Below are 25,554 nucleotides of genomic sequence, written 5' to 3'. Positions count from 1 at the left end.
ACACACTCACATACACAAACCCAATCTGTCTCTTGTGCACGCGCAGACATATAAATTTATGGGGTGGATCTGTAGTTGCAGAATTACATTTTATTTTGCTCAAAAACTGTATAAATCCATGTAGGATTCTGAAAGTCCCACTTTAGAAATAAAACTGACTCAACATTGGGACAGACTTTAAATTCACACCTTTAATACATTGTCTCAGCTATGATAATGCCTATTGTTCAATAAAGTGAAGCCACTCTGAGAGTGTAACTTAAAAGGGGTTTTTGAATTTACAGACTGAATAGCCTAAACCAGCATATACCATCCTAAAAGATGCAAGACTTAATCTAAGTTTATTTAATATATTATTACAACTCTGTGACACTGTAATCCTTCTGCTATAAATTCTGTCTTCAGCTCCTGCTCCACAACCACCTGATGAAGAGGCAGTGCCTCGAAAGATCATGCTTCCAAATAAACTCTTTGAAATTTACCATTCTTGCACCTGACCAGATGAATGCAAAACAAAAGTCTTCAACAAGCTTCTTTTCCTCAATAATACTCAAGAGCTGTACTACCCAAGCAAGTGGAAAATAATTGTACAAGCCAATTACCGCAGACGCAGTACTCTGTGCTGAAAACAACTAATGCTGGCAATCACAGTGGATCAGGCAGCATCCACGGAGAGAGAGCAAGCTAACATTTTGAGTCTAGATGACTCTTCATCCGAGCTGACATGCAGCGTGGAGGGGACAGCATTTATGCCATAGTTGCACGAGGGGAGGGTTGGAGTGTAGAGGGCTGGGGAAGAAAGGATGCTGATAGTTCAGATTAGGCAATTGGAATGTGGAAATAATTGTGTAAAGCAAGGTGTTTAAGCAAAATATTGAATAAAATCTATGGAATATAAGAAAAAGTACATAAATGACTTCATAGAAATATTTTTGTGGTCTGCTTTACAGTATTAACAGTTATCTCAGTTAGTCTGTGGGCAAGTTGTTGGAGGGAATCCTGATGGACAGGATGTACATGTATTTTGAAAAACAAGGACTGATTAGGGACAGTCAACACGGCTTTTTGCGTGGGAAATCATGTCTCACAAATTTGATTGAGTTTTTTGAAGAAGTAACAAAGAAGATTGATAAGGGCAGAGCAGTAGATGTGATCTATATGGACTTCAGTATGGCATTCGACAAGGTTCCCCATAGGAGACTGGTTAGCAAGGTTAGGTCTCATAGAAAGCAGGAAGAACTAGCCATTTGGATACAGAACTGGCTCAAAGGTAGAAGACAGAGGGTAGTGGTGGAAGGTTGTTTTTTAGACTGGAGGCCTGTGACCAGTGGACTGCCACAAGGATCGCTGCTTGGTCCACTGATTTTCATCATTTATATAAATGGTTTGGATGTGAGCCTAAGAGGTGCAGTTAGTAAGTTTGCAGATGACACCAAAATTGAAGGTGAAATGGACAACGAAGAAGTTTATCTCAGATTACAATGGGATCTTGATCAGATGGGCCAATGGGCTGAGAAGTGGCAGGTGGAGTTTAATTCAGATAAATGTGAGGTGCTGCATTTTGGGAAAGCAAATCTTAGGATTTATGCACTTAATAGTAAGGTCCTGGGGAGTGTTGTTGAACAAAGAAACCTTGGAGTGCAGGTTTATAGCTCCTTGAAAGTGGAGTCGCAGGTAGATAGGATAGTGAAGAAGGTGTTTGGTATGCTTTCCTTTATTAGTCAGAGTTTTGAGTACAGGAGTTGGGAGGTCATGTTGTGGCTGTACAGGATATTGCATGTAAGATTGCGTTTAACTGTGGTCTCCTTCCTATCAGAAAGATGTTGTGATATTTGAAAGGGTTCAGAAAATATTTACAAGGACGTTGCCAGGGTTGGAGGATTGGAGAGGTTGAATAGGCTGGGGCTGTTTTCCCTGCAGCGTGGGAGGCTGAGGGGTGACCTTATAGAGGTTTATAAAATCATGAGGGGCATGGGTAGGGGAAATAGACAAAGTCTTTTCCTTCGGGTGGGGTGAGAAGAATTAGAGGGCATAAGTTTAGGGTGAGAGGGGAAAGATATAAAAGAGAGCTAAGGGGCAACCTTTTCTCGCAGAGGATGGTACATGAATGGAATGAGCTGCCAGAGGAAGTGGTGGAGGCCAGTCCAATTGTAACATTTAAAATACATGTGGATAGATATATGATTAGGAGGGATATGGGCTAGGTGCTGGCAGGTGGGACTATATAGGGTTGGGATATCTGGTCAGCATGGACAAGTTGGACCGAAGGGTCTGTTTCCGTGCTGTACATCTCTTTGACTCCATGACTATATGCTCTTAGGACAGTTATTGCAGTGCACAGCTTCAGAAAAGCATTTTCCTTCTCATAATTTGTTAAAATTTTCCTGGAATTTCCCAGATTGTAGTCTAATTGCATTCTAGAAGCCTAGCTTATGGTCTGTAAAAATTAGATGACCCAGCTCTGTACTGAGCAGTAAATGGTGGGAAGCCAGGTGTATTTTGCCAGCAGTTGAAATATAGTGAATACTATTACCTGTACCATTCATTTTCAGTTTGCACATTAACTTAAATTAGACAGCAATTGTACACTTTAATTTACATGAAAATGTACTACCATTTCCATTATTGTTATTCCCAAGCTGAAATAGTTTACTCTGACAAAATTGTTAAAAGGTGTTACGGGTAATGCTTTTAGAACATTTTTAAATACTTTAAGCTCCATTTATAATGGCACCAACACATTTGAAAATGTTTGCAGTTGGTATAGTAATGAGTGTGCCATTTGTCTCAAAGTTGCTATCTCAGTCTTATATCTCACTCTCGCTCTCAGATAAATCATGAGTACATAATCAGTTACAAATGCTGAACACAAATTTGAGGTGGCACTGTGGCTAGTGGTTAGCCCTGCTGCCTCACAGCACTAGGGACCTGGGTTCACTCACAGCCTTGGGTGACTGTCTGTATGGTGTCTGCACATTCTCCTTGTGTCTGTGTGGGTTTCCTCCCACAGTCAAAAGATGTGCAAGTTAGGTAGATTGGCCATGCTAAATTAGCCATAGTGTCCAGGCTAGGTGGATTAACCATGGGGAATCTAGGAGTGGTGGGTCTGGGTGGAATGCTTTTTGGAGAGTTGGTTTTGACTTGATGGGCTGAATGGCCTGCTTTCATTCTGTAGGGATTTTTAAAAATGCAGAACACGTTTTGACCTGATATTGGAGGAAGGTTTTAGGGAAGATGTCAGAGGTAGGTTATTTACTCAGACAACGGTGGGTACATGGAATGCACTGCCAGCAGTGGTAGTAGAATCAGATACATTAGGGACATTTAAGTGACTCTTGGATAGGCACATGGAAGATAGTACAAAGAAGGGTGTGTAGGTTAGTCTGATCTTAGAGTAGGATAAGAGGCTGGCACAACATCGAGGGCTGAAGTTGTTGTACTGTTCTGTGTTCTGATATTTTGGCTGTGTCTCCAAAACTCTTAGGTTATATGTGATTTGATTTTTGACTTCTTAGATACTTACTTAGATACTTAGATTACTCACAGTGTGGAAACAGGCCCTTCTGCTTTATTTTAAAAGAAAACTGTGCTGATTTAAAAAAAAAGAGACTGATATTGGCCGTTCATCAGCAAAGCCCAGATGTTTCCCCAGAGGGAAGTAAATCCAGTTGAGGAGTCATTCTGGTCAGACCTATGGCAAGTGAAGAATCTCAATTGACCAGATTTTTGCATGTTGCCAAATAGGGTCAAAAAGGATAAGAGCTAAGGATGATTCCAGATTTGAACACTATTTAAAGCAATGTTATGCTGAAAAAATATTTATTATGTACAAATGTGAGAAATTGGGCCTTTAATGACTGGTACTTTATCGAAGAATTATTAAAATATTTATTGATATGTGTTGCAAAGACCACCTCAGTAAAGACACTGATTTCTTTATATCTCTGGAAACACACATAAGCAATCATTAGAAAAGTACAGATTTCCTTATTCGACTTCCATGTTGGCATCCCTAAACTGATAGGATAGTGCTTTCTGCACTTTCCTTTCCATACAAGTCTTTCAGAGGGCCAGGAAGGGCATTTAGCATGATGTACTCTGATAGGTTGACCTCAAGGTGAAAATGTAAGAGATTGTCATGAGGTAATGATGCTTATTTGAAGAGCTGATGTGGACACAATGGGCTGAATGGCCTCCTTCTGTGCTGGAATAATTTGCGATACCAGAGGACAAGTGAACAATTGAGAAGAACCATGTTAAATGTAGTGAAGGTGAAGACAGCATCCCACTTTCTGAAGTGTTAGAAAACTCATCCCTTTGTTGTCCTCCATCTTCCTCGATCTATCTTCAACCTGACAAAGGCACCTATCCGATGAGCACTGATACCTATCCCCAAAGTGGATTTGTAAACATACTTTAACACTGAGTAAACTACCACCCACTAAATTAATCTATTCCAACCTCTCTGACCAGATGCATAAAATGCCAGAATGGTTACCTCCCTCTGTGTCCATCTCCTAGCTTGAAGTCAACCTATCCAAGGCCCCATCAGACTTTTCAAAATATTGTGAACACTGGCCCAAATAAATAAAGCCCTTCACATTTACAACATCAACAACTCCTCCCTTAATAGCAACTTCCACTTCTGACACAGCTTCACTCTCCAATCACTCAGTCAACAACTCCCCAGCAATTCCTTATGTAAGGATCTTGGAGCAACCTTGTGATGATGTCACGGAACTGCACATCACTGGTTATAAATAGTAATGTGCGCTGGTTAGGCCTCACTGGGGGGACCATAATGGTTGACCCATTACAGTGTGACGCTCTAAAAGAGACAGACAGCACATGAGGAGGATATGTTAGTCTTTACCTAATGTAACTGTAGGTCAGAACTGGATGTAAGGTTATTATGTAAAATAGTAAGGAAGTATAATAAATAATGATACTTTGAATTTTAAGCCTGAACACAGCTTTTGACTTTGCCTTCTTCTTGACCAGACTATCTTGAACCCAAACATCAAATGACACATAACCCCCAGCTCCTTACTCCAAGGTAATGCCAATTCTCAGGAATTAAATTGAGGGTGCAGTGGGAAAATATTCAGGGAAGCACTGCAGTGAACAATATATTTTTTAAAAAAGGAACAACTTTGTGAAGGAAAATTTAATTCAACTTCATTCTCATGGGTGGATACATGGGGAGAAATGTTAAAATCAATCTGTAGTTCTAATCACAAAGAAATGACCCTGCAACAAAAATAACGTCTCCAGCACTGAACTGTGAAAACACTTTTCCTTCTGTGTATCAGACTTGGCTTGGTTTAACATTCACTTTCCAGAAGCAATCAACAATTGAAACATTGTGATATTCCTCAACTGTGTTTCTGTCACAGTGAATGCAAAATGTGAAACATTTGGTTAGGAAACAAAGTATAAAGAAGGAAATGAAATATTTGACCATGTTCTGTTTTAGATGAAGCAGAAACAGTGACGTGGCCCTGAAAAGTTAATAATAAATGAATGGCATTCTCAGAGTGGCAGCTATTTGAACTCCATTAAAAAAACCCGATCCTTTGGTATAATCATGATCCAAGCTAGGTACTTGGCAAAGAAATACAACACAACATGAAGAATGGGCAATAAATCCGGTGTGTTACTGCAGTATGAGTGAGAACTAAAATAGCTCAAAGGTCTTTTCATCTTCTTTTATCTCAATCTAACAAACGTATCAGCTAGCTTATGTAGCCACATCAGTATTGACTGACTGAAATCCTCTGATGCTCAGGAAACCCATTGGAAACGTTGACAATTCCCTTGTTCCACGACAAGTTAATTCAACCAATCAAGGAGAAAAATGTTCACCCTGATGTTCGGATTGCATGATGTTTGCCCACATCAGTTGATAATCAGGGGTCAGGAATTCCTGAACTCAACAGTAGCCCCTGTTTCTCAAGCGCAGACAGGCAGTTTACCATAGGGTGAGGGTGGGAGGCTGCTGGGGAAGTGATGCTGTGGGTGCCTGCAGTAGTTTCCTAACTATGGGTCATGCAGTCCCAGCTGAGAGGCATGTAGAAATAGGTAGAAATAAATGGGGTTAAAGACCATGAAGGAGGCCCTGGGAAAACAATTGGGCTGGTTTTAAAAGTTCCAAGACCAGTAATTAATAAAATCGTCAACTCTGAAATAGCTCCTGGGGTTGGTCTTGCGTCACCAAGTCACCCTTTATAGACATGTGGAGTGTTCTTGAGATTGACCCAGCTCCCTCAGAGCCAGCTCTCAGTGAATCTCTGATACTTTTATTTATATCTGTCAGCTAGGGCTCCCTGATTACACCAGATTAACAGCCCTCATCAGGGAACTCATATTCCACCTGGCTGACCTTGTCACAATCAGTATAAGCTCGGCCTCCCTTTAATTGGTGCAAGCCATTGTCATTTCCTGCCCTAATCTGTCCATGTTAGTCACATACGAATATCCAAGGGTAAATACATAGGATTAGAAGGAAGCCATTTGGCTTATTGACCCCACTCCACTATTCAATAAGCTAATCTATCTGTGTTTCAACATTCCCACTAAACCCAATACATTTTAACTCTTTTGCTGGTCAAGAATTCATTTATGTGTGCTTTAAAGGCATTCAATGCCCCTAGTGCTCTCGGGAGTAGAGAGATCCAAAGAATCATGAGCATCTAAGAGAAAAACAAAACTTCTTGATCTCCATCTTATATCAGTAGGCAGATGGGTTTCTACTGAGCAGGAACCTTATTGATGTCAATTGATATGACATCAGGGCTCTATAATGTCATGGGGACTGGCTTTGCAAGCTCAAATGAGGAATAAAGGAGACAGCTTTAAATGAAGACCTAATTAAAGAGTACACCTGGATGTCGCTGGGTAGAAAGTTGGACAAGCTTTATATAAAGTTTAGACTGTCACTTTGATCGAACTCCAGAAAAAGATTAGAGGGATTAGAGTGATTTGAAGATGCTGGTGTTAGACTGGGGTGTACAAAGTTAAAAATCACACAACACCAGGTTATAGTCCAACAGATTTATTTGGAAGCACTAGCTTTCGGAGTGCTGCTCCTTCATCAGGTGGTTGTGGATTATGAGATTCGAAGAAAGTTACTTTCTCAATTGTTAAAATTCACTTGAGAATGTAACTTTTAAACAAGGTTTTGTGATTTACATGTGAAAGAACTGAAACCAACATGGTCATTCTAAAAGATGAGAGACTTAACAAATAATCCAGGTCTTTTTCAATATATAATTTCAGTTACATCACACTGTAAACTTTTGCTATAAATTCTGCGTCTTACAATCTTATACTCCACAACCACCTGATAAAGGAGCAGCACTCTGAAAGCCGGTGCTTTGGAATAAACCTGTTGGACTATAACCTGGTGTTGTGTGAATTTTAACTATGGGCAGGAAGATGTGACTAGTTTAGTTTGGGATTATGTTCTGCATGGACTGGTTGGATCGAAGAGTCTATTTCCGTGCTGTCTGACTCTATGAGGATGAATTCCTTCGGCCAGTGGGTGTTGAATCTGTGGAACTCATTGCTGCAGAGGGCTATGGGGGCCAAGTCATTGAGTGTATTTAAGACAGAGATAGAGAGGTTCTTGATTCATCAGGAATTCAAGGGAGAAGGCAGGAGAATGGAGTTAAGAAACATATCAGCCATGATCGAATGGTGGACTGGACTCAACGGGCCAAAAGGCCTCTTATATCCTGTAGTCTTATGGTCTTATGGAACTACTATAAAGGGTTATGAGAAAATCATACTTCAATATTTGATTAGAAATGTTGAAAATAGGAGTAAGAGTAAGCCATTCAGCCCTTCAGGTCTGTGCCACCATTCAATATGATCATAGCTGACCATCCAACTCAGTCCCCTCTTCCTGCTTTCTCCACACACTCTTTGATCTCTTTTGCCCTATGAAAAATAACCAACTTCTTCTTAAATATTCTTGACCTCAACTGTTTTCTGTGATGGAGAATTCCACTGGCTCACCACTCTCTGGGAGAATAAATTTCTCCTCATCTCAGTCTCAAATGGTCTACCCTGTATCCTTCAACTGGGACCCCTGGTCTCGACTCTGCGGTCATCAGGAACATCCTTCCTGAGTTTAACTTGTCTAGCTAGTCTAGTTCAAGTTTTCCAGGTTTCTGTGAGATGATTCCTGAATGTCTTGCCATTTGTTTTCTCATGTTGAAGATTTTAATGGTGCTGGCAGTGGGGACTCTGTCAGCTCTGACACAGCTCCATTAATTTCAATTGCACTAACATGTGTGAGGCATCACGTGAAACACTCATGGTTCATTTCCAATATGCATAGCAGGTGAGATAATAACAAACAACATCAACACATTTCAATGGTGTTGCATTACAACCCTATATGTGCCAGCTCTACCAGCATATTTCAGCAATGATGAGCATGTTGAATTATCAAAGAGTGTTAATGTAAGTAATAATGACCCTGGTACACTTGACGCATAGCATTCAGTAAAATTAACCACTGTGACAGCACAAGTAAGGATCTCTATTCCTGCAAGTGTTTAAGAATGGCTGCAGGATTTAATAATTAAGGTGAGAAACGGAATTTGATTTTAAATAAAATGAATCATCTATGGCCTGGACACTATTAATAGATGAATTGAGCCTCATGTCCAGTTGGCTGAGGTCAAATCACGAAGTGACTTTGACATTGAAACTGGTGAATGAGCCAGTTCCCAATTCAGCCACTAGATGGACGCTGTGCATCAGCAGAGAGCTGGCTGCCCCTTTGTTCATAGTCAGCCTGCAGGCCACTCTGCTCTTCTAAAGATCATCCAAGTGGAAAAGAGGCAGGCCCTGAAACCTCCCCTCACTCGCACCAGCCTCATTGGATTGACCCTCATTCTGTTTGTCAGCAATCAGTTCCATGACAGTCACCTCAGCAACAGGAGGTCAGGATCATAATAAGGGATAAAGCATGAATGGGCTACAATGGGATTAGTTGCCATTATCTCTCTTTGGTTCCTTCGTTCCTAGAATCCCACATAATTATTACTCATCGCTATCAGCCTCATACTGACATCATCACCTTTCACAGCCTCACTACAAGTGGTGGCCAGTGACTGTACTTTCTGAGACTATTCTAAGAGGGTAAGACCACAAGAAATAGGAGTGGGAGGAGGCTATTTGGCCCTTTGAGCCTGCTACCACTATTCAATAGGATATTGGCTGACCCGTTCCAGGCATGTCCACTTTCCTGTGTTTTTCCCGTAACCCTTCATTCCCTGACTGATTAAGAATCTGTATTTGAGGCAATTGACTTCTGTCCCTACCTGATAATTGCAAATATATATTTAGTTCCATGTATTTTGTTCTTTGTGCAGTGGTCTGCTCTGTGACTGACAGCTTGCTTGACTGTTCTCACAGCACTGACCCACAAATACCAACCACCCTCCCACAGGATGCTCCTTCTGTCACTAGCACCTATACCTACCCCCACTCTCACAATCTGACACCCACACCCCCCCTCTCACAGCTCTAACACCTACCCTGACTCCCACAGACTGTCAATCACTCCCCTCTCCCTTTATCTGTCTCCCTCTCCCTCTTTGAGTCTGACACCCATTCCCCTCTTAGCCCCAATCTCAAGTCTCCATTTAATTGAACAGGCAGGGCCTTGGTTTAACACTTTATTCAGAAAATGACATTTCTACATTCTCTCCCTCAGTGCTACATGTTTAACAGGCCGATATCCATATGTTGACTTAGGGAGCAAAAGGCTTGTAGAGATTTATGAGGGCTTTATTACAAATCTACAGTTTAGTACCAGCATTAGTTTCCTCCTTTTCCTTGAACATCCTTTCCCTGTCCAAAAGCGATCTCTCCAGTGAGGAACAATCCAGCTTTTAAATAGAAAATCCATTGATCATCACCAGCTCTGAATCACTCTGGAGCTGCTCTAGAAGGTCAATTATTAAAATGCAGAGTTACAAGTTAAACAGACTGTTATTGGAGATTAAATAGCCCACCATGCAGCCCATGACCAAAGGACTGCAATTTGGAACTTTTAATTTTATTTCTTATTTGCTACTTTATACCAACAAGAGCTATAATGTTGAACTTTCAATTTATTCCTTTATTTTTCTACATTTTGCATAAGATTTTGTACCTGGGTGCCTTTTACCTAAGATCGCACTGAGAATGGCAAGATTGTAAACGTTTCACAGTGGTTCTGTATCTCTATACAGAGGAACCTCGATTATCCAAAGGACACAGGTAGGGAGTATTTCATTTGGTTAATCGAATTCCAGATAATCGGGAACCAGGTATCATAGTTTAGCTAAGCATCGGGACCTTGCAATCTTGCCGGATAATTTGATATTCGGATAATTGAATGCCGGATGATCGAGGTTCCTCTGTAGCTGAGTACACGCGACAATAAAACCTAATTCTAATTCTAATTCTAATTCTACTCCGGTCTCTTCAAATCAATGTCATTCTTCACATTCGGCAATATTTAATGGAAAAATATTTATACACAATTTATCCAAACTTCAATCAGCCACACTTGACAACATTCAGAGAAGTAAGAGTGGAGGAACCTTCAATCTTACTTGGATACAGGGACTGTGACTGCTTATGGGACAATTACAAATAAACAATGATGTGAAAGAGCTGGCCGGTGTTGGACCAGGGAGGACAAAATTAAAAATCACACAATGTCAGGTTATCGTCCAACAGGTTTATTTGGAAGCACTAGCTTTCAGAGCACTTCAGCTACCTTTAACTATGGTTTAACAAATGAGCAAGGCAGTGTGTAAGGTTAAACTAAGCAAGTAGTTTAACTTCGATGTTGAGAGAATGTTTGGCCAAAATTAATGATTACTTGGACAAGTTTGGTTATTGAAGGTTAAACAGGACAGATATCTTAACATAAAATAAAGACTGATGATTATTGAAGATCTGAAACAAGCAAAAACAGAAATTGCTGGAAAAGCTCAGCAAGTCTGGCAGCATCTGTGGAGAGAGAAATAGAGTTGATGTTTCATATCGAATGACCCTTCTCCAGAACTTCAGAACAGATATCTTAAACACATGTTATAATAACTTGAATAGATTTTGTCTGTGTTGATGAGGGAAACACAGTTGATACAAAGTACGTAATTCTAAAGGGGGTTCAGGAACAGAGAGGTATAGGTGCCTAAGCCATTGACAACGACAGGACAGTTGAAAGAGTGCATAATGAAAGCCTACAGGGTACTGGATGTTATGAATTCAGGCAAAGACTACAAAAGAAAGGAGTTGACAATGAGTGTTTATAACACATCATTTCATGAAAACAATTGGAGTATTGGGACATGAGTTTTTGTCTACTCCTACCTGGTATTTGTTGTGGACATGCTTGAGATCATAAATTCCTATAGTGTGGAAAGAGACCCTTTGGCCCATCAAGTCTTCACCAACTGTCTGAAAAGCATCCCACCCAAACCCTACATTTACCATGGCTAATCCAGCCTCCATAGCCCGTCTCACCACAAGGCAATTTAGCATGGCCAATCCACCTAACCTGCACAGCTTTGGACTATGGGAGGAAACCAGAGCACCCAAAGGAATCCAATGCAGATACAAGGAGAATGTGTAAACTGCACACAGCCAGTTACTGAAGACTGGAATCAATCCCAGATCCCTAGTACTGTGAGGCAGCAGTACTAGCCATTGAATCACCATGTCAATGTCTTGGGGAGTTTCACTGTCACCAATCCTCCTTACTATTCATCTTTATTACTAATTCCAAGTGGGGAAGAATGCCTGCACAAAGTCTTTTGCAGAAGAAAGGATGTTCAAGCCCCCATCATACATTGAATGGCCAACTATGGATAATAAAATTGTTTCCTGCGTCCAATTCTCAGCATCATGTTTTGGAAGGAATGTGAAGGTTTGGAAAGTGTGTAGAAAAGATTTACAATAATAGTTCGAAGGCTGAGAGACACAGATTACTTGGATTAACTTCAGAAGCTGTGGGAGGCTTTTGAAGAGAGAGTTAAAAGAGGATTTGATAGAGGTGTTCACATTCATAACTGGTCTGAACGCCTTCCATTGGCAAAGGAACCTGTAAGCAGAGGAGACTGATATAGACTGAAGACAAAAACTCCTCCAGAATAATGAGGAAATGTGACTAGATTCTGGAATGCAGTGTGTGGTAGCAACAAATTTGCTTTCAAAATGGAGATTGATAAATAGCTGAAAAGTAAACAAACTCTTCCAGACTGTAGCGATTGGAACCAAGTGAATCTCGGGAACTATGAGGTCCTTGATTCGGGTTGTTAACTTGAGCCAATCAGGAAGGCAGCATCATTCCTGATGAAGAACGTATGCCCAAAACATAGACTCCCCTGGTCCGCGGATGCTGCCTGACCTGCTGTGCTTTTCCAGCACCACACTTTTCGACTCTGATCTCCAGTATCTGCAGTCCTCACGTTCTCCCAATCAGGAAAGCCAATATATACAAGAGATAGGGGCACTGCTTGTCACTGGCCACTCAGGTGTTTCCTTCCTTCCTAGTGGTGGACTATGTAAAACATTTTATACACTCGTTTTTCTTCACTGTGTCCTTAACTTGCACACACACACACAATATGGGTGAAAGGAATGTATAACCAGGAGATTTAGAATCTCCTCAGTTCAGGTGACTGACTCTGAGCTGGCTGGCCCCACAGCCAGTGTACTGTGCACAAGTAAATAAGGGGTGACTTGGTGATGGGATGCTGGCCTCTGTGCAGTTATTCCACAGACCCACAAAGAAATGGGCAAGGGAATGTGACTAGTAGATTTCTCTTGTGGTTAGCCAGCATCAACTTAATGAGTCAAATGACTTTCTTCTCAGCTGGAACCATTCTTAGTTCATTTGATGCTCAGAATTGCTTCAGACTATCCTCGCAGAAGATAATCACTTTTCAAATCCAACTCTAGACTTCAAAAATTCTCATTATTAAAACTTGGCTTCTGCTTTAGATTAGGTTAACCAAACTGGCAGGCTAAACCTGCAGGAGAATTTCAATGGATTTAACTTCACAATTGCCATTTCCATCATATGGAGGTTTCTACTGTTCAAGCGTGAGTGAGTACATAGAACATTTTCCTTCAAGCTATGTCTCTGCCAGTCATTGAAGTTATTAAAATAATACCGAGAGTTTCCATCTGAACTTCAGTAAGCCAGACAGTTTGCGACAAAGTGCAGAGATGTATGTAACAGGAGTTTCATGTTGTTTTCAATTTTAATGAAATATTAATATCTTTAATAAAAATTGAAAGGTGGCTGTCGATTTCAGCAAATGCACAGAGGATAATTCATATTGTTTAGTTATAATAGAATCTCGACGATTTGACAAATGACGTTATAAGGTTATAATGAGTAGGATCAAGTTATTTGGCCTGTTCAGCTTTCTTCACCATACTAACATCAACATCAACCATTTGGCTGCCCTAGCCGACTCTGCAATTCATAAGGTCATTGTTCATCTGTTTAAGTTTCAAGTTCCACATTCTCATCCGCTCCGAGAAACATTTCTTTCCCTTGTCTAACAAAAATGTTTTGACTTCAGCCATGAAAATATTCAATGATCCCGCCTCCACTGTCTTCTGAGGCAGAGAGTTCCAAAGTCATTGAGAGAAAATAAATTCTCTCCACCTCAGTCCTAATGTTAATCAGCTAGTATCTTCTAGTTCTGGAGAAACTCAGCAGATCTAGCAGCATCTGTGTAGAGAGAAACAGAGTTAATGTTTCGTGTCAGAGACCTCTCTTCAGATGGAGGGTCACTGGACCTGAAATGTTAACTCTGCTTTCTCTCTCCAGTGATGCTTCCAGACCTGCTGAGTTTCTACAGCTCTTTATGCTTATCTTTCAGATTTCCACACTTCTCCTGGTCCTGGGCAGGGCTACAAAAGGAAATAAGGCCCAACCATAACATTAAACATCTTTCCCACTTCCACCATTCAAGACTGTTTGGGATTGTATAAACTCAATCAAGTCCCTCCTCCCTCTTCTAAACTCCAATGGAAACAGGCCTAGCCCATCCAGCCTTTCATAGAGACATAGAGTCAGAGTGTCATGCAACACAGAAACTGACCCTTTGGTCCAACTAGTCTATGTTGACCATAATCTCAAACTAAGCACGTTCTACCTGCCTGCTCTTGGCCCATATCCTTCCAAACATTTCTTATTCATGTACTTACCTCAATGTCTTTAAACATTGTGACTGTACCTGCATCCACGATTTACTCTGGAAGTTCATTCCACACACGAACTACTCTCTGTGTAAAAAAATTGCCCCTCATGTCTTTTTGAATTCTTTCTCCTCTCACCTTAAGAATATACTCCCAGTCGTGAAACTCCCCCATCAGAAAGAAAAGACACCTGCCATTTACCTTATCTATGCTCTTCATGATTTTATTAACCTCTATAAAATCACCTCTCAATTTTCTACGCTTCAGTGAAAGAAGTCAGAAAACACTCGCTCACTCCAAACATCGAATGAGATCAATGCTGATCTGATTGTGTGTTAACTGCACTTTGTCCCTTGCCATCAGAAACCCTTGACTCCCTCCTCAATCTAAAACCGGTCAAATTCTGCTTTGGATACATTCAACAATTGAGCCTTTTTCTTTGCTCATTCACAGGATGAGGGCATTCCTGGTCATTTGTTGCCCATCCTTAACTGGTAGTCTATAGTCAACCACATTGGTACGGTGCTGGAGTGACACGTAGGCCAGACCATGTCAAGGTGGTAGATTGCCTTTCCTAAAGGATATTAGTGAATCAGATGTTTATTTACACCAATTGGCGATGATTTCAAGGTTGCCATTAGACTTGTAATTTCAGATTTTTATTGAATTCAGATTCCACCAAGTTCTATGGTGAGATTACGAACCTGGATTCCGAGGTAGTACCTGGGTCTTTGGATTAATAGTGGCCACCTGCTGTTTGCTAGGCATGGGGACTCCAAAGATAACGTTGATTGTCCTCCTATGTAAATGACTGAATTTCTAATCCCAGAACACTGATCACGGGCCTCATTTTTACGTGAACTTTGCAATTTCTTCCTTTCATATCACGTTTCCTGGGTCTGGAGTCACATGTTGGCCAGGTTAGGTAGATGGGTAGCTTCCTTCTCTAAAGGACATTAGTGAACCAAATAGGCTTTGCTAACAATTGGCAATGGTTTCACAGTGATCATTCGATTCATAATTTCAGACTTTTATTGAATTCAAAGTCCACCTTTTATCATGGTGGGATTGAAACCAGATCTTCAGAATGATACCAGTATCTCTGGATAGCAACGAGTAAGGCTACCAGTATGCCAATGCCACCCAAGTAGCTCAACGCCAAATTGTTCTATCTGTTTCTCCACAAACAAAGAGAAAGGAGGAGATGATAAAGGATGAAGGTAGCTCCCTCATTTGATGGAATGCACTGAAGTTGAGTATTAGGGCGCAGTTTGGAATTTTTAAACACCATTTTTACTTTCAGTAAAAGTTGCTGATGACAAGGAATAAGATTTATTTGATGAGTTCTCTGCTTCAGGAGGATTATTTTATTCACTACTAACTCCAGTAAATCCCATCATAAAGTCATAAAATTATGCATGCAGAAGAGTCCTTTTGGTCTACCAAGTCTGTAGTACCAAAGTTATGTGAGTCCCACGTTTCAACAGCCTTGAATGTTATGACATTGGTAGGAGAGACAACGACCAGAGGGCATAGCCTTTAAGTAAAGGGAAGACCTTTTAGAACGGAGATAAGGAGATACTTCTTCAGCCAGAGACTGACGAATCTATGGAATTCATTGTCACAGAAGCCTGTGGAGGCCAGGTCATTGAGTATATTTAAGACTGAGATATAGATAGGTTGTTGAGTATCAAGGGGATCAAGGGTTACAGGGAAAAGGTGGGTGAATGGGGTTGAGAAATTTATCAGCTATGAATAAAGAGAACAAAGAACAAAGAAAATTCTAGGACAGCAACAGGCCCTTCAGCCATCCAAGTCTGCACCAATACAAATCCTCTATCTAAACCTGTCACCCATTTTCTAAGGATCTGTATCCCTTTGCTTCCAGCCCCTTCATGTATCTGTCCAGATACATTTTAAATGACCGTATCATGCCCACCCTTACCACCTCTGCTGGCAATGCATTCCAGGCACCCACCACCCTCTACATAAAGAACTTTCCACGCATATCTCCCTTAAACTCTTTCCCCTCACCTTGAACTCGTTACACCAGTAATTGAGTTCCCCACTCTGGATAAAAGCTTCTTGCTCTCCACCCTGTCTATACTTCTCATGATTTTGTAGACCTCAATAAGGTCAACCTTCATCTTTCTAATGAAAATAATCCTAATCTATTCAACCTCTCTTCATAGCTAGCACCCTCCATACCAGGCAACATCCTGGTGAACCTCGTCTGCAATTTCTCCAAAGAATCCATATTCCTTTTAGTAATGTGGTAACCAGAACTGTACGCAGTATTCCAAATGTGGCCGAACCAAAGTCTTATACAATTGCAACATGACCTGCCAACTCTTGTACTCAATACCCCGTCTGATGAAGGAAAATATGCTGTATGCCTTCTTGACCACTTTACTGAACTGCATTGCCACCTTCAGGGAACAATAGACCTAAACACCCAGATCTCTCTGTACATCAATTTTCCCCAGGACTTTTCCATTTACTATATAGTTCACTTGGAATTGCAACTTCTAATTACATCACCTCGTAATTGTCAGGATTGAACTCCATCTGCCATTTCTTTGCCCAACTCTACAATCTATGTATATTCTGCTATATTCTGTGACAGTCCCTTCACTATCTGCTACTCCACTAATCTTAGTGTCATCTGCAAACTTGCTAATGAGGCAACCTACACCTTCCTCCAAGTTATTTATGTTTATCACAAACAACAGTGGTCCCAGCACAGATGCCCATGGAACACCAATGGTCACAGCTCTCTATTTTGAAAAAACTCCCTTCCACTACTACTCTCTGTCTCTCTTTGCCCAGTCAGTTCTTTATCCATCTAGTTAGTACATCCTGGACCACATGCAACTTCACTTTCTCCATCAGCCTACCATGGGGAACCATATCAAATGCCTTAGTGAAGTCCATGAATATGACTTCTACAACCCCTCTCTCATCAATCATCTTTGTCACTTCCTTAAAGAATTCTATTAAGTTGATAAGACATGATCTTCCCTGAACCAAGTCATGTTACCTATCACTGATAAGCCCATTTTCTTCCAAATGGAAATAGATCCTGTCCTTCAGTATCTTCTCCAGCATTTTCCCTACCACTGACATCAGGCTCACTGGTCTGTAATTATTTGGATTATTCCTGCTACTCTTTTTATATAAGGGGACAACATTAGCAATTCTCCCGTCCTCCGGGACTTCACCCGTATTCAAGGATGCTGCAAAGATATCGATTAAGGCCCTAGCTATTTCCTCTCTCACTTCCCTCAGTAGACTGCGATAGATTGCATCCGGACCTGTGGACTTGTCCACCTTAATGCCTTTTAGAATACTCAACACTTCCTCCCTCCTTATGACGACTTGACTGAGAGTAATCAAACATGTATCCCTATCCTCAACAACCGTCATGCCCCTCTCCTCTGTGAATATCAATGCAAAGTAGTCATTAAGGATCTTACCAATTTTCTCTGACTCCACGCACAACTTTCCTCCTTTGTCCCTGAGTGGGCCAACCACTTCTCTAGTTACCCTCTTGTTCCTTATATATGAATAAAAGGCTTTGGGATTTTCCTTAACCCTGTTTGCTAAAGATATTTCATGACCCCTTTTAGACCTCTTAATTCCTCATTTTAGATTGGTCCTATTTTCCTGATATTCTTCCAAAGCTTCATTTGTGTTCAGTCACCTAGACCTTATGTATGCTTCTTTTTTCCTCTTAGCTAGTCTCACAATTTCACCTGTCATCCATGGTTCCCTACTCTTGCCATTTCTACTGCTCATTTTCACAGGGACATGTATGTCCTGCACTCTAATCAACCTCTTTTTAAAAGTCTCCCACATATCATCATAGAACATAGAATATTACAGCGCAGTACAGACTCTTCAGCCCTCGATGTTGCGTCAACCTGTGGAACCAATCTGAAGCCCATCTAACCAACATTATTCCATTCTCGTCCATATGCCTATCCAATGACCACTTAAATGCCCTTAAAGTTGGCAAGTATACGACTTTTGCAGGCAGTGCATTCCACACCCCTATTACTCTCTGAGTAAAGAAACTACCTCTGACATCTGTCCTAAGTCTATCACCCCTCAATTTAAAGCTATGTCTCATCATGCTGGCCATCACCGTCCAAGAAAAAAGGCTCTTACTGTCCATCCTATCTAACCCTCTGATTATCTTATATGTCTCAATTATGTCGCCTCTCAACCTTCTTACCTCTAACAAAAACAGCCTCAAGTCCTTTAGCCTTTCCTTGTAAGACCTTCCCTCCATACCAGGCAACATCCTGGTAAATCTCCTCTGAACCCTTTCCAAAACTTCCACATCCTTCCTATAATCCAGTGACCAGAACTGTATGTAATACTCCAAATATGGCCGCACCAGAGTTTTGTCCAGCCTCAGCGTGATCTCATGATTCTGAAACTCAATCCCTCTACCAATCAAAGCTAACACACCGTATGCCTTCTTAACAACCATAACAACCTGGGTAGAAACTTTCAAGGATCTATGTACCTGGACACTGAGATCTCTCTGCTCATCTATACTACCAAGAATCTTACCATTAGCCCAGTACTTTGCATCCTGGTTACTCTGACCAAAGTGAATCACCTCACACTCTCTGCATGAAACTCCACTTGCCACCTCTCAGCCCAGCTCTGCAGCTTATCTATGTCCCTCTGTAATCCACAACATCCTTCATCACTATCCACAACTCTACTGACCTTAGTATCTTCCACAAATTTACTCACCCATCCTTCTATGCACTCATCCAAGTCATTTATATAAATGGCAAAGAACAGTGGACCCAAAACAGCTCCTTGCAGTACCCCACTAGTAAATGAATTCCAAGATGAACATTTCCCATCAACCACCACCCTCTGTCTTCTTTCAGCTAGCCAATTTCTGATTCAAACCACTAAATCACCCTTCATCCTATGATTTCATATTTTGTGCAATAGCCTACCATGGGGAATCTTATTAAGTGCCTTACTGAAATCCATATACACCACATCAACAACTTTACCCTCATCCACCTGTTTGGTCACCTTCTCAAAGCATTCAATAAGGTTTGTGAGGCATGACCTACCCTTCATAAAACCATGTTGACTATCCCTAATCAACGTATTAATCTCTTGATGATTATAAATCCTATATCTTATAACTCTTTCCAGTACTTTACCCACAACCAAAGTAAGCCTGACAGGTCTATGATTACCAGAGTTGTCTCTACTCTCCTTCTTGAACAAGGGGGCAACACTTGCTATCTTCCAGTCTTCTGGCACTATTTCTGTAGACAATGACAACATAAAGATCAAAGCCAAAGGCTCTGCAATCTCCTTCCTGGCTTTCCAGAGAATCCTAGGATAAATTCCATCCGGCCCAGAGGAGTTATCTATTTTTACACTTGCCAAAATTGCTAACACCTCCTCCTTATGAACCTCAATCCCCTCTAGTCAAGCAGCCTGTATCTCAATATTCTCCTCGACTACATTGTCATTTTCTAGTCTAAATACGGACGAAAATTATGCATTTAATGCTTCCCCTATCTCTTCTGACTCCATGCACAACTTCCCACTACCATGTTTGATTGGCCCTAATCTTACTCTAGTCATTCTTTTATTGCTGATATACCTATAGAAAACCTTAAGATTTTCCTTGATCCCATCCACCAATGACTTCTCATGTCCCCTCCTGGCTCTTCTTAGCTCTCTCTTTAGGTCTTTCCTGGCTAACTGGTAACTCTCAAGTACCCTAACTGAGCAATCACATCTCATCCTAACATAAGCCTTCTTCCTCCTTTTGACAAGAGATTCAATTTCCTTGGGAAACCATGGCTCCTCGAACAGCTGGTCCTTGAATAAGCCCCACATTTCTATTGTGCCTATCCCCTGCAGTTGCTTCCCCATCGTATGCATCCTAAATTTTTCCTAATCACATCATAATTGCCTTTCCCGCACCTATAACTCTTGCCCTAAGGCATATAACTATCCCTTTCCATAACCAAATTGTGGTCACTATCACCAAAGTGCTCACCTACCTCCAAATCTAACACCTGGCCTGCTTCATTGACTGTTACCAAATCTAATGTGGTGTCCCCCCTTGTTGGTTTGTCTACATATTATGTCAGGAAACCCTCCTGCACACATTGGACAAAAACTGACCCATCTAAAGTAGTTGAACTACAGTATTCCCAGTCAATATTTGGAAAGTTAAAGGTCCCCATAACAACTACCCTGTCACTCTCACTTCTTTCGAGAATCATCTTTGCTATCCTTTCCTCTACATCCCTGGAACAATTTGGAGGCCTTTAGAAAACTCCCAACAGGGTAACCTCTCTTTTCATGTTTCTAATCTCAGCCAATACTATCTAAGCAGAGAAGTCCTCAAACGTCCTTTCTGCAACTGTTATACTATCCTTGAGTAACAATGCCACACCACCCCCTCTTTTTACCATCTTCTCTGTTCTTACTGAAACATCTAAATCCCAGAACCTGCAATAACCATTCCTGTCCCTGATCTATCCATGTCTCTGAAATCTCCACAACATTGAAATCCCAGGTACCAACCCATGTTGCAAGTCCACCACCTTATTCCGGATGCTCCTGGTGTTGAAGTAGATACACTTCAAACCAACTTCTTGCTTGCTGGTGCCTTCTTGCGATCTTGAAATTTTAGTTCTGACTTCACTACTTTCATTCTCCCATACACTCAAACTACAATTTTGGTTCCCATCACCCTGCTGAATTAGTTTAAACCCCTCCAAAGAGCATTAGCAAATGTCCCCCCCCCCCCCCCCACCCCCGGTTCAGGTGAAGACCATCCTGTTTGTAGAACCCCAGAAAAATCCCCAATTATCCAGGAATCCAAAATCCTCCCTCCTGCACCATCCCTGTAGCCATGTGTTCAATTCCTCACTCTCCTTATTCCTCACTTCGCTAGCATGTGGCATGGGCAACAAACCAGAGATAACAACTCTGTTTGTTCTAGCTCCCTGAATTTCTGCTTTAAATCCCCGTCTCTCCCAGCAAATGTGGATTTACCTTCGTACAGCTGCTCCTAATCCAGATTCCCTAGCTCCTGTTGAATTTTGCTATAGTTGGCCTTCCCCCATTGAGCTCTTTTCCTTTAGGACCATTCTCGTCTTTTTCCATAAGTATTCTAAAACTTATGGAATTATGATTACTATTCCTAAAGTAATCCCCTACTGAAACTTCAACCACCTGGCTGGTCTCATTCTCCAACATCAGATTCAATGCGACCCCCTCCCCTTATTTACATACTGCTCAACAATACCCTCCTGGATGCTCCTTATAAATTTCTCCTAAATCTCTCCATAATCTGTTTACATATTTGTACCTCTATCTCACGCTCACTGTTGTGAGGCCCCTGCTCCTCGGATGCTGCCTGACCTGCTGTGCTTTTCCAGCACCACTCTAATCTAAACCGTAATACAGCCCCAACATTGTTACCGCACCCTTCCTAGTTCTAAGCTCTGCCCATATTGCCTCACTGCTTGAATCCTCCATAGTATCCTCCTTCAGCACAGCTGTGATATCCTCTCTGACCAGTAATACAACCCCTCTACCCCTTTTACCTCCCTCTCTATCCCTTCTAAAGCATCTATATCCTGGGATATTTAGTTGCCAATCTTGCCCTTCCCTCAACCAAATCTCAGTAAAAGCAATAACATCATACTCCCAGGTATTAATCCAAGCTCTAAGTTCAACTGCCTTACCTACTACACTTCTTGCATTAAAACAAATGCATCTCAGACCACCAGTTCATTTGCATTCACCATCTGTTCCCTGCCTATTCTTCCCCTTAGTCACGCTGACTTCATTACAGGCTTTAGTTACTAGCTCCTTACTGCCCACTAACCCCCTCATTTGGTTCCTAGCCCACTACCACATTAGTTTAAACCCTCCCCAACAGCATTAGCAAAAGCACCCCAAAGGACATTAGTTCCATTCTGGCCCAGGAGGAGACCGTCCAATTTGTAATAGTTCTACCTCCCCCAGAACTGCTCCCAATGTCCCAAATATCTGAACACTCCCTCCTGCGCCATCTTTCAAGCCACGCATTCATCCTGCCTGTTCTTTCATTTCTACTCTGACTAGCTCTTGACACTGGTGGCAATCCTGAGATTACTATCTCTGAGGTCTTACATTTTAACTTGGCTCTTAACTCCCTAAATTCAGCTTGTATGACCTCATCCCAATTTTTACATATATCATTGCTGATATGCTGGCTATTCACCCTCCCCCTTCAGAGTTTCCTGCGGCTGATCTGAGACATCCCTGACCCGTGAACCTGGGAGACAACATATCATGAGGGAGTCTTGTTTTCAAACACAGAACCACCTACCTAATCTTTTTCCAGCCCTTCTGTATAGCAGAGCCCCATGATTGAATGGCAGAGCAGAATCAATGGGCTGAATGGCCTAACTTCTGCTGTATGTCTTCTGGTCTTATGGTCATTTCATGTGCCCATACCAGTATATTTTAAAGATTGTGAAGTTTCCCGCACCTCAGCTATCCTCTCATGCATTTCAGATCCCCTTCACACCCTTGATGAAAAATAATTTCCTCAAATCCCCTCTGAGCCTTCAGGTTTTCACCTAAAATTATACCCTCATATTATTGATCTTCCAGCTAAGGGGAATAGCTGCTTTCTAACCCCCTCATTCTTGCCCCTCATAATTTTATGTACGTCTATCAGGTCCCCTATCAACCTTTTCTGTTCCAAGGAGACATTGCTCCCATAAATTGCACTTGGAAAAGGAAAATTGTGCACATGCCTTATGCAGATTAAAGAGACTAAGATGGTTTAGAAGTTAAGTGAGAAGCATTAAAGATTACAAAGGCAGGTCAAGAACTAATCTGTAAATGTGTAGCAGAATTGGTTAACATATGCAGGATTGAGAAGTTTTCTTACAAAGCCCTTAATACACAATCCTCTTTCTCACTGTATAACTGGTCTTCTGATCTCAAAACTCCAATGACCATCTTGAACTTTTGAGTTCTTCCCTGCTGTACAAAGCCGAGCATGCTTCTGACAAGTTCAGGTAGGGAATGATCTCTCCTCACACAAAGCTCACTCTCCCTTTGTCCCAGGAGCACGGATTAAAGAACAAAACTATGCTTTCTCGCAGCACAATGCCAAAACCAACTATTCAAAGAGCAGACAGATATTTGGCATAACATGGACTCTGACTGTAAATACACAGCTCAAGATTATCCTGAGAAGAAACCATTGCAATTATATTTGCTTGTTTATTCTGAGAAAAAATAAGGATCATGATGTATTGATAGTTATTTCAAAGTGACAAAGATGTTCAAGTTCAAGCTAATGAAACTGTTGTACCATTTGTTCCAGAAGACTGTTTAAATATAGACGTTGGCATCTGATGATAAATGCTTCTCTTTAGTTAGGCTTGCAGTGAAAGATCACCGCCACCTTCTCAAGGATAATTATCATTGGGCAGGAAGTGTTGGCCTAGCCAAAGAGTTCCATATTCAGTGACAAATACATAACATAAACAATTTTTCCTTGTTTTCATAGACTGATCCTCTCTGACCCTTACTCATACATCTGGTCAGACCATATTTTGAGTGTTGTGTTCAGTTCAGGCCACCTTATTTATGGCAGGAGAGTTCAAAGGAGATGAAACCAGGAATGAAGGACTTTAGATGCAAGAAAATGTTAGAAAAATTGGACTTATTCTTCTTAGAGCAGAGTCATAGAGTCATAGAGCATTGTTGATCTGTTTGAAAGTATGAACAATTTCGACAGGGTAAAGAAGGATATTCTGTTTCTACTTGTTGGTATGTCAGTAACTAAGGGTCACAATTTCAAGATTGTCAGCAAAACAAAGTTTTTTAATCAGAAGTGTTAGGATTCGGAATGCACTGCCTAGGAGTTTGGCGGAGGTGGATTCCATGGGGGTTTCAATAGAGAGTTGGATATATATTTGAAAGTGATGAATTTAGAGGGTGACAAAGATAGGGATGAAAGATGGGAGTAGCTGGGTAGCTGTTTCAGGAGCCAGTACAGACACAATGGATTGAATGGCTTCCTTCTGTACAGTACAATTCTATAATTATTTTTAAAGAATATATCTTCATATGTCAGTGACACCAAACACAGTCAAACCTCCCTTTCAGATATTTCTAATCAGACATGTTATGATAGTTATAGATGATTTGGAGTTGGGGATCATGTGTAGTGTGTCAAAATTTGCAGATGACTAAGATGAGTGGCAGAGCAAAGTGTGCAGAGGACTGTGAAACTTTGCAGAGGAACATACATACTTTAAGTGAGCGGGCAAAGGCCTGGTAGACAGAATACAATGTCAATGAATGTGAAGCTATCCATTAGGAATAGCAGTAAAAACGATTACTACTTGAATGGTAAAATGTTGAAACACGCTGCTATGCAGAGGGACCTGAGTGTCCTTGTGCATGAATCACAGAAGGTTGGTCTGCAGGTACAAAAGTAATTAGGAAGGCAAATGGAATTTTGTCCTTCATTGCTAAAAGATTGAGTTTAAAAGTGGGGAGGTTATGTTGCTGCTGTACAGGATGCTGGTGAGGCCACACCTGGAGTACGGTGTGCAGCTTTGGTCTCCTTACTTGAGAAAGGATGTACTGGCAGTAGAGGAGATGCAAAGGAGGTTCACTGGGTTGATTCTAGACTTGAAGGTGTTGGCTTATGAGGAGAGACTGAGCAGACTGGGATTATATTCATTGGAATTTAGAAGAAAGGGATCTTATATAAACATATACAAATATGAAGGGATTGGATATGATAGGAGTAGAGATGATGTTTTCATTGGCAGGTGAAACTAGGGCAACAGGGCATAGCCTCAAGATTAAAGAGAGCAGATTTAGGACTGAATTGAGAAGGAACTTCTTCACCCAGAGGGTTGTGAATCTATGGAATTCCCTGCCCAGTGAATTAATTGACACTACTTCCGTAAACATTTTTAATGCTAAGATAGGTCTTTTTTTGACAATAAAGGAATTAAGGGTTATGGTGAGAGCACGGGTAAGTGGAGCTGAGGCCATAAAAAAATCAGCCATGATCTTATTGAATGGCAGAGCAGGCTTGCAGGGCCAGAAGGCCTACTCCTGCTCCTAGTTCATATGTTCTTATCCAGGTAGGTGAAACTTGAATTTGGACTTCTGGTTCAGAGGTAGGGCCATTACCACTGTGCCACAAGAACTTGCCCCCCTACCAAATTTCCATTCTCTTCTTTTTGGAAATAAATTTTAACAGATTAAACAGCCCCCCATGGGGCACTATAA

This window comes from Chiloscyllium plagiosum, unplaced genomic scaffold, assembly GCF_037043375.1.
Source record: "Chiloscyllium plagiosum isolate Xiang-an unplaced genomic scaffold, Cpla_swu_hap1 HiC_scaffold_18, whole genome shotgun sequence".
NCBI lineage: Eukaryota > Metazoa > Chordata > Chondrichthyes > Orectolobiformes > Hemiscylliidae > Chiloscyllium > Chiloscyllium plagiosum.
This window is presented reverse-complemented; position numbering follows the sequence as displayed.